This window comes from Tympanuchus pallidicinctus, unplaced genomic scaffold, assembly GCF_026119805.1.
Source record: "Tympanuchus pallidicinctus isolate F22 unplaced genomic scaffold, pur_lepc_1.0 scaffold23, whole genome shotgun sequence".
Taxonomy (NCBI): Eukaryota; Metazoa; Chordata; class Aves; order Galliformes; family Phasianidae; genus Tympanuchus; species Tympanuchus pallidicinctus.
Window position 1 is genome coordinate 23,354 of NW_026294740.1, and position 14,408 is coordinate 37,761.

The window sequence follows — 14,408 nt, forward strand, 5'->3', positions numbered from 1 at the left end:
CATCGTCCCCTTTTCTTCCGAGCCCATTCCATTCCCAGTGCAATAGCGGCTCCTGCGAGCAGCCGAGCCCCGAGCAGCAGCGCTGCGTCTTGGCTCCCCCGTTGCCCGCTGCTGCGCTCTTCCTGCCCTGGCTCCTCATTGGCTGAGCGCTGCAGCTTCCCCTTTTTGGCGACGCTTCACCACTCGCACAAACAGCCAGCAGACGCACATCTTTGCCGCCCAAACACACGCACGCCTTCATTGCTTCATTGCTTTCTCACCACTGCTCTCGTCACGAACGTGCGGTCGGAACTTGCGGCTCTCAGGTTTTCAGCATCAACACAGACACAGCCTCTGAATTGCTTCATTACCCCCTGCCATTCGTGCCCTTCCCGCTGCTCGTCGTTCTGCTCATCCGGCCGATTTTCCGCAGCGCTGAGCTCGGCAGGAGGACAGAGGGGAGCAGCTGGGAGCCTCACAGCCTCCTCGCGTTTCCACGCAGCGGGACAGCGCTGCTGCGTGCGACGGCCATGATTCCTCTTTCGTCTCCCTTTTCCCTTTTTCCTCCCTCGTCCCCCTTTTCTTTTGTCCTTCTCATGCACTTCCTGCTATCCCGCCTTCTCCCCACCTTCCTTCATCTCTTCTTGCACTCTTTGACCCCTTTTTCTCCCCCCATCTGGAAAGCGCTCTCCACTTTCCTCTCATTGGTCATCGGCAGAGCCGTCCCGCTCCACCAGCGTATCATTGGTCATCAGCAGCGCGGTCCTGCCTTCATGTGCCTCTCATTGGTCACCAGCAGCACCGTCCCACCTTCATGTGCCTCTCATTGGTCATCGAAAGCGCTGCCCCATCTTCGCCAGTCTTTCATTGGCCATGGGCAGCTCTGTGCCACCTCGGCCAGCAACTCATTGGTCAGCAGCAGCCTTTTGCCCCGCCTTTTGCCCCACCTTTTGCCCCGCCTTACTCTTCAGCTTCCCCGGGCCCCTTTTCCCCTTTCCTTTTCCTTCTTCTCATGTCCTGTGTTTTCCTTCCAGGTCCCCTTTTTACTGTCCCTTCCCCCTTTTTATCTCCCCTTTTTGGCCCTTATTCCTACCTGTTCTCCTCTCTCTTTTCTCCTCCTCATCTCCTTTTCTTTTTCCTCCCTTTCCCCTTTTGTCTTCCATTCCATTTTGACCCTTTTCCTCTCCTCTTCTTCGCCCTCTTCTTCTTCTTTTTGCCCCCATCCCCTCTTCCCCTTTCGCCTCCTTTACCCCTTTTTCTCCCCATCACCCTTTTTGCCCCGTCCCCCTTTTTTGTTTTCCTTTTCCTCTTCTTCACCCCCTTCCTTTTCCCCCCCTTGACCCTATTCCTTGTTCCTTCCCCATCGTCCCCTTTTCCCCCAAAGCCGATCCCGTTCGCAGTGCGATGGCGGCTCCTGCGAGCAGCCGAGCCCCGAGCAGCAGCGCTGCGTCTTGGCTCCCCCATTGCCCGCTGCTGCGCTCTTCCTGCCCTGGCTCCTCATTGGCTGAGCGCAACAGCTTCCCCTTTTTGGCGACGCTTCACCACTCGCACAAACAGCCAGCAGACGCACATCTTTGCCGCCCAAACACACGCAGGCCTTCATTGCTTCATTGCTTTCTCACCACTGCTCTCGTCCCGAACGTGCGGTCGGAACTTGCGGCTCTCAGGTTTTCAGCATCAACGCAGACACAGCCTCTGAATTGCTTCATTACCCCCTGCCATTCGTGCCCTTCCCGCTGCTCGTCGTTCTGCTCATCCGGCCGATTTTCCGCAGCGCTGAGCTCGGCAGGAGGACAGAGGGGAGCAGCTGGGATCCTCACAGCCTCCTCGTGTTCCCACGCAGCGGGACAGCGCTGCTGCATGCGACGGCCCTGATTCCTCACTCGTCCCCCTTTCCCTTTTTTTCTTCCCTCGTTCCCCTTTTCCTTTGATCCTTCTCATGCACTTCCTGCCATCCTGCCTTTTCCCCGCCTTCACTCATCTCTACTTGCACACTTTGCCCCATTTTTCTCCCCCCATCCTTATTTCTCTTCACCTTCCCCAGCCCCTTTTCCACTTTCCTTTTCCTTGTTCTCATGTCCTGGGAGAAAAGGCGGGGAAAAGGCTTTCCGGAAGGGACAAAGGTGTCACTTACCCCTCTGCAAGGGTCAGGGCGCAGCAGTGCAGCAAATCAGGGAGTCCAAAAGGCAAACAGCATCTGGTGGGGGACTGGGCACATGGGCAAGGCATGAAGATAGATACCTTCCTGTCCAGGAACGCCCACACCTTTACCAGGAACAGGACACGTTCACTGCGGAACCTTGGACATCCCAAAATGCCTGCTACTTCTAGTGGTATAGTCGCCAATCCTACAAAGAAAGAAGAACGCCTCACACGCCGTCCTCAACAAAGTGGGTTAGAAAAGAAAGGTGGGCATTGGACAAACCTCAAGACGAGGACAGCACTCAGCACAAGCCTGTTTAGGAGATACCTCTTCTTTTGGCACCACACTTGGTCACAAGTGTGCCCGGAGGTCATGGGAACTCCAGCGAGGCACCACCAGGCAACATGGAAAAAAGAGAAGAGAAACAGAACACACGTGTAGCAAATACTACAGGAGCCAAAAGGAATTGAACCTGCCATTTATTGAGAGCAAAAAGAAAAAAAAAAAAGAAGAGAGACAGAAGGAAAGTGTAGCAAATGCCATGGAAACCAAAAGAAATCAAACCTACCTTTTCTTAAGAGCAGCAGGTGGCACTGACACCCCATCAGCACTGGGCAGAATTGAGCACGGGGAAAGGAAGAACACCCGGTGACAGCAACGTGAGCACGAGGGACAAGCGACACCAAGCCCCAAAGGACCTGAGCGAGCGTGTGAAACAGGAGACGGCAGGGATCCACGTACCTTGGCGCAGAGCCTCAGGAGTGGACACTGGCATCCACCAGCGGCTGTGCTTTCCTGCTGCATCCAACAAAGTCTTTCTCGCAGTCCTCACGCTGCTTAGAAGAGCAAGCCGTGTCCGGAACCTCGAGCCAAACAGAATGCGACGAGCAAGGAGCTGGGCATCAATCTCAAGGCCAACAAGTCGGTCCCTCCCAAACCTCACTGCTCACCCAACCTCACTGACACCAGAAGCCCGGGCACACATGTGAGCCCTGCTATTCCCAGCCCTTCAATGAGCTCAGGCTGGGCTCTGGCTCCAGCCACTCCCACCCCCAGCTTCATCGCACCCACCTGTGAATCCACCCTGCTGCTGCCATCCTGCACCAGCTTGTCCATCATTCCTTCAGTCTCTTCTGTAACAGGATGAGGGGGAAGAAAGGAGAGAGAGAGCAAAGAGGAATAAGGGAATAGGGGACAGCAGAGAACAAAAGAAAAAGGGGGTGGGGAAAAAATAGGGAAAAAGGGAACAGTGACAGAAGAAAGGGGACGTGAGGTGGGGGAGAAGCGGAGCTGATGTTGAAGAAGCAGAAAGGGGAAAAAAGAACAGGAGAATGTGAAGAGAAATAAGGATGGGGGGAGAAAAAGGGGTCCAAGAGTGCAAGAAGAGATGAGGGAAGGCGGGGATAAGGCGGGATAGCAGGAAGTGCATCAGAAGGACAAAAGGAAAAGGGGGACAAGGGAGGGAAAAAAGGAAAAGGGGGATGAGGGAGGGAAAAAAGGAAAAGGGGGACGAGGGAGGAATCGGGGCCGTCGCACGCAGCAGCGCTGTCCCGCTGCGTGGAAACGCGAGGAGGCTGTGAGGCTCCCAGCTGCTCCCCTCTGTCCTCCTGCCGAGCTCAGCACTGCGGAAAATCGGCCGGATGAGCAGAACGACGAGCAGCGGGAAGGGCACGAATGGTAGGGGGTAATGAAGCAATTCAGAGGCTGTGTCTGTGTTGATGCTGAAAACCTGAGAGCCGCAAGTTCCGACCGCACGTTCGGGACGAGAGCAGTGGTGAGAAAGCAATGAAGCAATGAAGGCCTGCGTGCGTTTGGGCAGCAAAGATGTGCGTCTGCTGGCTGTTTGTGCGAGTGGTGAAGCGTCGCCAAAAAGGGGAAGCTGCAGCGCTCAGCCAATGAGGAGCCAGGGCAGGAAGAGCTCAGCAGCGGGCAATGGGGGAGCCAAGACACAGCGCTGCTGCTCGGGGCTCGGCTGCTCGCAGGAGCCGCCATCGCACTGCGAACGGAATCGGCTTTGGGGGAAACGAGGAGATGGGGAAGAAACAAGGTTTTGGGGTCGAGGGGGGGAAAAAGGAAGGGGGTGAAGAAGAGGAAAAGGAAAACAAAAAAGGGGGACGGGGCAAAAAGGGAGATGGGGAGGAAAAGGGGTAAAGGAGGCAAAAGGGGAAGAGAGGATGGGGGCAAAAAGAAGAAGAAGGGGGCGAAGAAGAGGAGAGGAAAAGGGTCAAAATGGAAAGGAAGACAAAAGGGTAAAGGGAGGAAAAAGAAAAGGAGATGAGGAGGAGAAAAGAGAGAGGAGAACAGGTAGGAATAAGGGCCAAAAAGGGGAGATAAAAAAGGGGGAAGGGACAGTAAAAAGAGGACCTGGAAGGAAAACACAGGACATGAGAAGAAGGAAAAGGAAAGGGGAAAAGGGGCAGGGGGAAGCTGAAGAGTAAGGCGGGGCAAAAGGCGGGGCAAAAGGCTGCTGCTGATCAATGAGATGCTGGCCGATGTGGCACAGAGCTGCCCATGGCCAATGAAAGACTGGCGAAGATGGGGCAGCGCTGTCGATGACCAATGAGAGGCACATGAAGGTGGGACGGCTCTGCCGGTGACCAATAAGAGGCTGCCGGGGGCGGGATGTCACTGCCAGTGATCGATAATGGACACAAGGCGGCGGGAGGGCGCTGCTGGTGACCAAAGAGAAGCACATGGAGGCAGGACCGCACTGCCGATGACCAATGATACACTGGTGGAGCGGGACGGCGCTGCCAATGACCAAGGAGAGGAAAGTGGAGAGCGCTTTCTGGAAGGGACAAAGGTGTCACTTACCCTTCTGCAAGGATCAGGGCGCAGCAGTGCAGCAAATCAGGGGGGCCAAAAGGCAAACAGCATCTGGTGGGGGACTGGGCACATGGGCAAGGCATGAAGATAGATACCTTCGTGTCCAGGAACGCCCACACCTTTACCAGGAACAGGACACGTTCACTGCGGAACCTTGGACATCCCAAAATGCCTGCTACTTCTAGTGGTATAGTCGCCAATCCTACAAAGAAAGAAGAACGCCTCACACGCCGTCCTCAACAAAGTGGGTTAGAAAAGAAAGGTGGGCATTGGACAAACCTCAAGACGAGGACAGCACTCAGCACAAGCCTGTTTAGGAGATACCTCTTCTTTTGGCACCACACTTGGTCACAAGTGTGCCCGGAGGTCATGGGAACTCCAGCGAGGCACCACCAGGCAACATGGAAAAAAGAGAAGAGAAACAGAACACACGTGTAGCAAATACTACAGGAGCCAAAAGGAATTGAACCTGCCATTTATTGAGAGCAAAAAGAAAAAAAAAAAAGAAGAGAGACAGAAGGAAAGTGTAGCAAATGCCATGGAAACCAAAAGAAATCAAACCTACCTTTTCTTAAGAGCAGCAGGTGGCACTGACACCCCATCAGCACTGGGCAGAATTGAGCACGGGGAAAGGAAGAACACCCGGTGACAGCAACGTGAGCACGAGGGACAAGCGACACCAAGCCCCAAAGGACCTGAGCGAGCGTGTGAAACAGGAGACGGCAGGGATCCACGTACCTTGGCGCAGAGCCTCAGGAGTGGACACTGGCATCCACCAGCAGCTGTGCTTTCCTGCTGCATCCAACAAAGTCTTTCTCGCAGTCCTCACGCTGCTTAGAAGAGCAAGCCGTGTCCGGAACCTCGAGCCAAACAGAATGCGACGAGCAAGGAGCTGGGCATCAATCTCAAGGCCAACAAGTCGGTCCCTCCCAAACCTCACTGCTCACCCAACCTCACTGACACCAGAAGCCCGGGCACACATGTGAGCCCTGCTATTCCCAGCCCTTCAATGAGCTCAGGCTGGGCTCTGGCTCCAGCCACTCCCACCCCCAGCTTCATCGCACCCACCTGTGAATCCACCCTGCTGCTGCCATCCTGCACCAGCTTGTCCATCATTCCTTCACTCTCTTCTGTAACAGGATGAGGGGGAAGAAAGGAGAGAGAGAGCAAAGAGGAATAAGGGAATAGGGGACAGCAGAGAACAAAAGAAAAAGGGGGTGGGGAAAAAATAGGGAAAAAGGGAACAGTGACAGAAGAAAGGGGACGTGAGGTGGGGGAGAAGCGGAGCTGATGTTGAAGAAGCAGAAAGGGGAAAAAAGAACAGGAGAATGTGAAGAGAAATAAGGATGGGGGGAGAAAAAGGGGTCCAAGAGTGCAAGAAGAGATGAGGGAAGGCGGGGATAAGGCGGGATAGCAGGAAGTGCATCAGAAGGACAAAAGGAAAAGGGGGACAAGGGAGGGAAAAAAGGAAAAGGGGGATGAGGGAGGGAAAAAAGGAAAAGGGGGACGAGGGAGGAATCGGGGCCGTCGCACGCAGCAGCGCTGTCCCGCTGCGTGGAAACGCGAGGAGGCTGTGAGGCTCCCAGCTGCTCCCCTCTGTCCTCCTGCCGAGCTCAGCACTGCGGAAAATCGGCCGGATGAGCAGAACGACGAGCAGCGGGAAGGGCACGAATGGTAGGGGGTAATGAAGCAATTCAGAGCCTGTGTCTGTGTTGATGCTGAAAACCTGAGAGCCGCAAGTTCCGACCGCACGTTCGGGACGAGAGCAGTGGTGAGAAAGCAATGAAGCAATGAAGGCCTGCGTGCGTTTGGGCAGCAAAGATGTGCGTCTGCTGGCTGTTTGTGCGAGTGGTGAAGCGTCGCCAAAAAGGGGAAGCTGCAGCGCTCAGCCAATGAGGAGCCAGGGCAGGAAGAGCTCAGCAGCGGGCAATGGGGGAGCCAAGACACAGCGCTGCTGCTCGGGGCTCGGCTGCTCGCAGGAGCCGCCATCGCACTGCGAACGGAATCGGCTTTGGGGGAAACGAGGACGATGGGGAAGAAACAAGGAATGGGGTCGAGGGGGGGAAAAAGGAAGGGGGTGAAGAAGAGGAAAAGGAAAACAAAAAAGGGGGACGGGGCAAAAAGGGAGATGGGGAGGAAAAGGGGTAAAGGAGGCAAAAGGGGAAGAGAGGATGGGGGCAAAAAGAAGAAGAAGGGGGCGAAGAAGAGGAGAGGAAAAGGGTCAAAATGGAAAGGAAGACAAAAGGGTAAAGGGAGGAAAAAGAAAAGGAGATGAGGAGGAGAAAAGAGAGAGGAGAACAGGTAGGAATAAGGGCCAAAAAGGGGAGATAAAAAAGGGGGAAGGGACAGTAAAAAGAGGACCTGGAAGGAAAACACAGGACATGAGAAGAAGGAAAAGGAAAGGGGAAAAGGGGCAGGGGGAAGCTGAAGAGTAAGGCGGGGCAAAAGGCGGGGCAAAAGGCTGCTGCTGATCAATGAGATGCTGGCCGATGTGGCACAGAGCTGCCCATGGCCAATGAAAGACTGGCGAAGATGGGGCAGCGCTGTCGATGACCAATGAGAGGCACATGAAGGTGGGACGGCTCTGCCGGTGACCAATAAGAGGCTGCCGGGGGCGGGATGTCACTGCCAGTGATCGATAATGGACACAAGGCGGCGGGAGGGCGCTGCTGGTGACCAAAGAGAAGCACATGGAGGCAGGACCGCACTGCCGATGACCAATGATACACTGGTGGAGCGGGACGGCGCTGCCAATGACCAAGGAGAGGAAAGTGGAGAGCGCTTTCTGGAAGGGACAAAGGTGTCACTTACCCTTCTGCAAGGATCAGGGCGCAGCAGTGCAGCAAATCAGGGGGGCCAAAAGGCAAACAGCATCTGGTGGGGGACTGGGCACATGGGCAAGGCATGAAGATAGATACCTTCGTGTCCAGGAACGCCCACACCTTTACCAGGAACAGGACACGTTCACTGCGGAACCTTGGACATCCCAAAATGCCTGCTACTTCTAGTGGTATAGTCGCCAATCCTACAAAGAAAGAAGAACGCCTCACACGCCGTCCTCAACAAAGTGGGTTAGAAAAGAAAGGTGGGCATTGGACAAACCTCAAGACGAGGACAGCACTCAGCACAAGCCTGTTTAGGAGATACCTCTTCTTTTGGCACCACACTTGGTCACAAGTGTGCCCGGAGGTCATGGGAACTCCAGCGAGGCACCACCAGGCAACATGGAAAAAAGAGAAGAGAAACAGAACACACGTGTAGCAAATACTACAGGAGCCAAAAGGAATTGAACCTGCCATTTATTGAGAGCAAAAAGAAAAAAAAAAAAGAAGAGAGACAGAAGGAAAGTGTAGCAAATGCCATGGAAACCAAAAGAAATCAAACCTACCTTTTCTTAAGAGCAGCAGGTGGCACTGACACCCCATCAGCACTGGGCAGAATTGAGCACGGGGAAAGGAAGAACACCCGGTGACAGCAACGTGAGCACAAGGGACAAGCGACACCAAGCCCCAAAGGACCTGAGCGAGCGTGTGAAACAGGAGACGGCAGGGATCCACGTACCTTGGCGCAGAGCCTCAGGAGTGGACACTGGCATCCACCAGCGGCTGTGCTTTCCTGCTGCATCCAACAAAGTCTTTCTCGCAGTCCTCACGCTGCTTAGAAGAGCAAGCCGTGTCCGGAACCTCGAGCCAAACAGAATGCGATGAGCAAGGAGCTGGGCATCAATCTCAAGGCCAACAAGTCGGTCCCTCCCAAACCTCACTGCTTACCCAACCTCACTGACACCAGAAGCCCAGGCACACATGTGAGCCCTGCGATTCCCAGCCCTTAAATGAGCTCATTCAGGGTTCTGGCTCCACCCAGTCCCACCCCCGGCTTCATCGCACCCACCTGTGAATCCACCCTGATGCTGCCATCCTGCACCAGCTTGTCCATCATTCCTTCAGTCTCTTCTGTAACAGGATGAGGGGGAAGAAATGAGAGAGACAGCAAAGAGGAAAAAGGGAACAGCAGAGAACAAAAGAAAAAGGGGGTGGGGAAAAAAAGGAAAAAATGGGGTACAGGGACAGAAGAAAGGGGACGTGAGGTGGGGGGGAAGCGGAGCTGAAGTTGAAGAAGTGGAAAGGGGAAAAAAGAACAGGGGAATGTGAAGAGAAATAAGGATGGGGGGAGAAAAAGGGGTCAAAGAGTGCAAGAAGAGATGAGGGAAGGCGGGGAAAAGGCGGGATAGCAGGAAGTGCATGAGAAGGACAAAAGAAAAAGGGGGACGAGGGAGGGAAAAAAGGAAAAGGGGGACGAGGGAGGAATCAGGGCCGTCGCACGCAGCAGCGCTGTCCCGCTGCGTGGGAACGCGAGGAGGCTGTGAGGCTTCCAGCTGCTCCCCTCTGTCCTCCTGCCGAGCTCAGCGCTGCGGAAAATCGGCCGGATGAGCAGAACGACGAGCAGCGGGAAGGGCACGAATGGCAGGGGGAAATGAAGCAATTCAGAGGCTGTGTCTGTGTTGATGCTGAAAACCTGAGAGCCGCAAGTTCCGACCGCACGTTCGGGACGAGAGCAGTGGTGAGAAAGCAATGAAGCAATGAAGGCCTGCGTGTGTTTGGGCGGCAAAGATGTGCGTCTGCTGGCTGTTTGTGCGAGTGGTGAAGCGTCGCCAAAAAGGGGAAGCTGCAGCGCTCAGCCAATGAGGAGCCAGGGCAGGAAGAGCGCAGCAGCGGGCAACGGGGGAGCCAAGATGCAGCGCTGCTGCTCGGAGCTCTGCTGCTCGCAGGAGCTGCTATCGCACTGCAAACGGAATCGGCTTTGGAAGAAAAGGGGACGATGGGGAAGGAAAAAGGAATGGGGCTGAGGGGGGGGGGAAAGGAAGGGGGAGAAAAAGAGGAAAAGGAAAACAAAAAAGGGGGACGGGGCGAAAAGGGAGATGGGTTGGAAAAGTGGTAAAGGGGGGGTAATGGGAAGTGGGGATGGGGGCAAAAAGAAGCAGAAGGGGGCGAAGAAGAGGAGAGTAAAGGGGGCAAAAGGGAAAGGAAGACAAGAGGGAAAGGGGAAAAGAAGAATGAGAAAGGGAGGAAAAAGAAAAGGAGATGAGGAGGAGAAACGGAGAGAGGAGAAAAGGGGGAAAAATGGGCAAAAATGGGGAGATAAAAGGGGGGAAGGGAGAGTAAAAAGGGGACCAGGAAGGAAAGAACAGGACATGAGAACAAGGAAAAGGAAAGGGGGAAAATCGGCCAGAGGAAGGCAAAGAGAAAGGCTGGGAGAAGGCGGGGCAAAGACGGGGGAGAAAGAGGATGCAGAAAGAGGGGGGAGAAATAGGGTGGAGAAAGAGGGCGGGGAAAGATCTATCACCAGTAGTACTCTCTAAACCATGTTCCTCAACACAAACTGCAACCATTCCTTGAAGACCTCCAGGGTCGATGATTCTGGCATTTGGTCTTGTTGAACCTCATCCAATTGGGTTCAGCCCAGCTCTCCAGCCTGTCCAGATCCCTCTGTAGGGCATCGCTACCCCCAGGCAGATCGACCCTTCCAGCCAACTTGGTGCCATTCACAAACTTCCTGAGTGTGCACTCAATGCCCTCATCCAGGTCATCAATAAGGATATAGAAGAGGACAGGCCCCAGCCCTGGGGAATAGCACTCGTGACAGCTCACCAGCTGCATTTAGCTCCATTCACCACTGCTCCTTTTAGTCGTGTGTTCTCCACAGGCACATCCCATTGTGTGGTACATTTCCTCCCATAATCCTGAAGAAACAAAGAACAATGACTGTGTACCAGAATGTACTCATTCAGGGAACTGTGAAAGAACAGAAATACCTACTTGTAAGGTATTAATATATTTCATGAAGCAAAACATTTATTTAGCCTGTTAATTCAGTGTCTCAAAGGAGACCTATAGAAAGCGTTGCAAGAATCTAAACTCTGAAACATACAATTGTGTATGGAGTAAAATATTCCCTCATTCATGCAGTTTAGCAAAACAAAAATCTGTCCTACACGTGCAAATTGGATGAACCAGAGAATTACAAAGCCCAGTTTTTTAGCAGTGCTTGGTGAAGTCTCATACTTTAAGTGCTGGAATACTTTGGAGTATTCCTTAGTAATCAGTCCTTTTTTTCAACAACTGCAGCAATACACAGCATAACTATGAAGTGATAAAATGATTGAGTTCAAACAAGTCAGCAAAGGGTTGTCTGATCTGAACATCTGCAAGGTCTTTGATGTGGTCTCATTTCACAACCTTATCTCTACACTGGATTCAAAGGGTGAACTATTTGGTGGATAAGGAATTGATTCAAAAGTCACAGCCTGTGGGTTGTGGTCAACAGGTGGAGGCTGGTGAGGAGTAGCGACTTCCAGTAGTATCTCTTGGGAGTAGTGCTCTTTAACAACTTTATTAATAGACATAGATGATGGGATCAAGTGCACCCTCAGCAAGTTTGCAGACAACATCAAGTTAAGTGGTACAGGTGATATAACAGAAGAAAGGGATGCCACCTGGAAGGATTTGAACAGGCTTGAAAATTTTTCCCACAAGAAAGTAATGATGTTCAGCAAGATCAAGTGTGAAGTGTTGCACTTGGTCTGTTGCTGTCCCAGACGCACATACAGACTGGGAAAACTCTTTGAGAGCAACCCTACTGAGAAGGACTTAGGGGTCCTGGTAGATGGAAAAGATAACCTGAGCCAGCAATTTGTACTTAAGGCCTGGAAGGCCAACAGTATCCTGGGCTGCATCAAAGGAGAGATGGCCAGCAGTGCAAGGAAGGTGATTGTTCCCCCCATTTTGTCCTTGTGAGGTCCCATCTGGAGTATTGTCTTCAGGCCTGAGACCCTCCACAAAGAGAAGATGTAGAGCTTTTGAAATGGGTCCAGAGGAGGGCCAGGAAGGCAATCAGAGGGATGGAGCACCACTCCTACAAAGAAAGGCTGAGGGACCTTGGCTTGTTCAACCCGGAGAAGAAAAGGCTGAGGGCAGACTTTGTTGTTGTGGCCTTCCAATACTCAAATGGAGCTTATTAGCAGGAGTGGAATTCAAATTTCACATGGATGAACAGCGATAGAGCAATGGGGAACCGTTTTAAACTAAAAGAAGGGAGATTCATATTAGATGTCGGGGAACTATTTCATTGAGAGAGTGGTGAGCTGCTGGAACAGGCTGCCCAGAAAAGTTGTGTTTCATATCACTTTTTTGGTTGTATGGGAACTGCTGAATCACGGCCTGAACCTCTGGTTGATCATCTGAGGTGAGCAATGAGTCAGCCACGGGAACACAGGTGAAGGCAATTCAGCTGTGCTGTGGGAAGGGATGGAGCCTGGCTCCACCTCTCCGAGGCCCATTTAAGAGCTGACTGCCAGTGGGGAAAGATCTCTTCTGGAGATCCATTCCACTGGAGTTTTGTAAGCAAGCCCAGGATGTCGGTAAGACTTCTATCTTTTCTGCTTTGGTGTAATAACTGCATAGCCAAGCCCTTTGGTACATTTCATAGCTATAGCATCTGTACTTTCATTGATTGTACATATGTACATTTGTGAAAAATTATTCTCAAAGGTGAAGCACCGGAAGAGTAATATTTCATCAAAAATTGCTGGTGAACACCTTGAGAACTCACTAGGAGTGGCAACCGCTGCTACTGAACAAACCTGATGTATCAATTTCACAAAAGCAAGGTCTAACATCCCACTGTTTTTTGTTGTTCCCTGTTTTTCATGTTTTTACAAAAATATGTAAAACGTGCATTTTATTATAGATTTTATATGCAGCCCATGACAATTCCCGTTACTCTGTGCAGCCCAGCTAAGCCAAAATGTTGGACAACCATGCTCTAGGTTAATAAAGGACAATAAGAAAACCCTGATCTTAGGATGATCAAGTATTGTTGTAAACTATGGAAACTGTACATGTTTTGTTTTGTTTTGTTTTACATATACTGTAGAAAAGCAGTTTACAGTGTGTATCTAATTACTGGCCAAAGGGAATAGAACCTTGTATGTACCATGTGGGAACTCATCTAAAACATGAAAAGAACTTCCCGGAGGATAAACTAGTGGGGGGGAAAAAAAAAAAAAAAAAAAAAAAAAAAAAAAACTATTATCTTTTGCAAAGGGAAAAAAGCATGAGAAGTCTCTGTCCTACATATAGTAAATGTGCTGCCCACCTGTGTCCCAGTTTTTGCACATAAGATAACCTCTAGCTTTAACTTTGAATCCTGTGTATTCTGAACTACAGGCAAAGTCTCAACCAGTTGTAGAGCAAAGGAAAGTAATGACAGAGCCTTTATTTGAGAAATAGGTACCATAGGAAAAGATATCCAAGAGGAATTAACTCACCCCTCCTGGTAACAGTTTAGAGAAAAGGGTGAGCGGAGGAATGTGACCCTATCTCGTTCGTACCATTGGGCTGCAGCAGAGAATGGCAGGGGGAATGGGGACCTGTGCAGACTCAGATGGGACCTGAAATATCATGCAGACAGAGGGGTGGCTCACTCCAGATACTCATGTACTCGTGAAGCTCACCCACTGGTTCAGGATGAGACCTTGAAATTCCACTATAACAGTTAAATATGCAAACACTGGCAGTGTTCTTGAACAGAAAAATTAGGAAGATTTCTTTATTTAACTTCAGTACAGGATCTGTTCTTCCAGTTCAAATCCTTTTGAACTTTTGATCCTTTGTCATTTGCTTGTGGCAGAACAGAACTCCTGGGAGAACCAACTCAATAGCAAGAAGCAGATCAGATGAGGTTCCTTCTGCATCTGCCTGGGACACTGGCAGCAGTGCTGAAGACACTCAGACAGCAGTTAAAATTCAAAACATGAAAATAAGAATTAAGTCTTTACAAAAATTTTTGTCACTAAATTCAGAAAATTATTCTCAAACCTCTACGACAAGAATATTTTCACTTTGTGATCAATAAAACATGCAGCAAACACTGACTCCTTTCACTGTGCCTCAGGTCTTTTCTAACACTGTAAGTGAGGCACAGATCTTATATTTCTCAGGAAGAGAAAGGAGTTACAGCTGTACCCAAACCTAGAAAAGGCTTTGGCTAGTAAAATTCCTCCTACCATGTATGTGTGGATTAATAGATTTCAGAGAGAGATTTTAAAGAAAAACAGTGTATTTTATGGAATGATACTACTTCAAGAGTATATCAGTCACTTTCGTCAGCTGTAGTGTCACACCATAGGTAAAAACAAAGACCCATCTGCAGAGCAAAATCGAGATTAAGTGAAAAAGTTTATTGGATTGTTTTAATACTGAAATTCCATTTAGCTTTTAGTTGTTTATAAAATACTTCAGTTAATCATGTTTGAAACGTGATATTTCTATAGAAGAATGCAGAAGTGAATAAGCTTGAAACGTCACTGAGGGAGATGACAACATGTCGGGACAACCTCAAAGAAGCAAACGAATCCTTAAGAAAACAGGCAAGAGGAATTATTTTGTACAATCAGTTACTG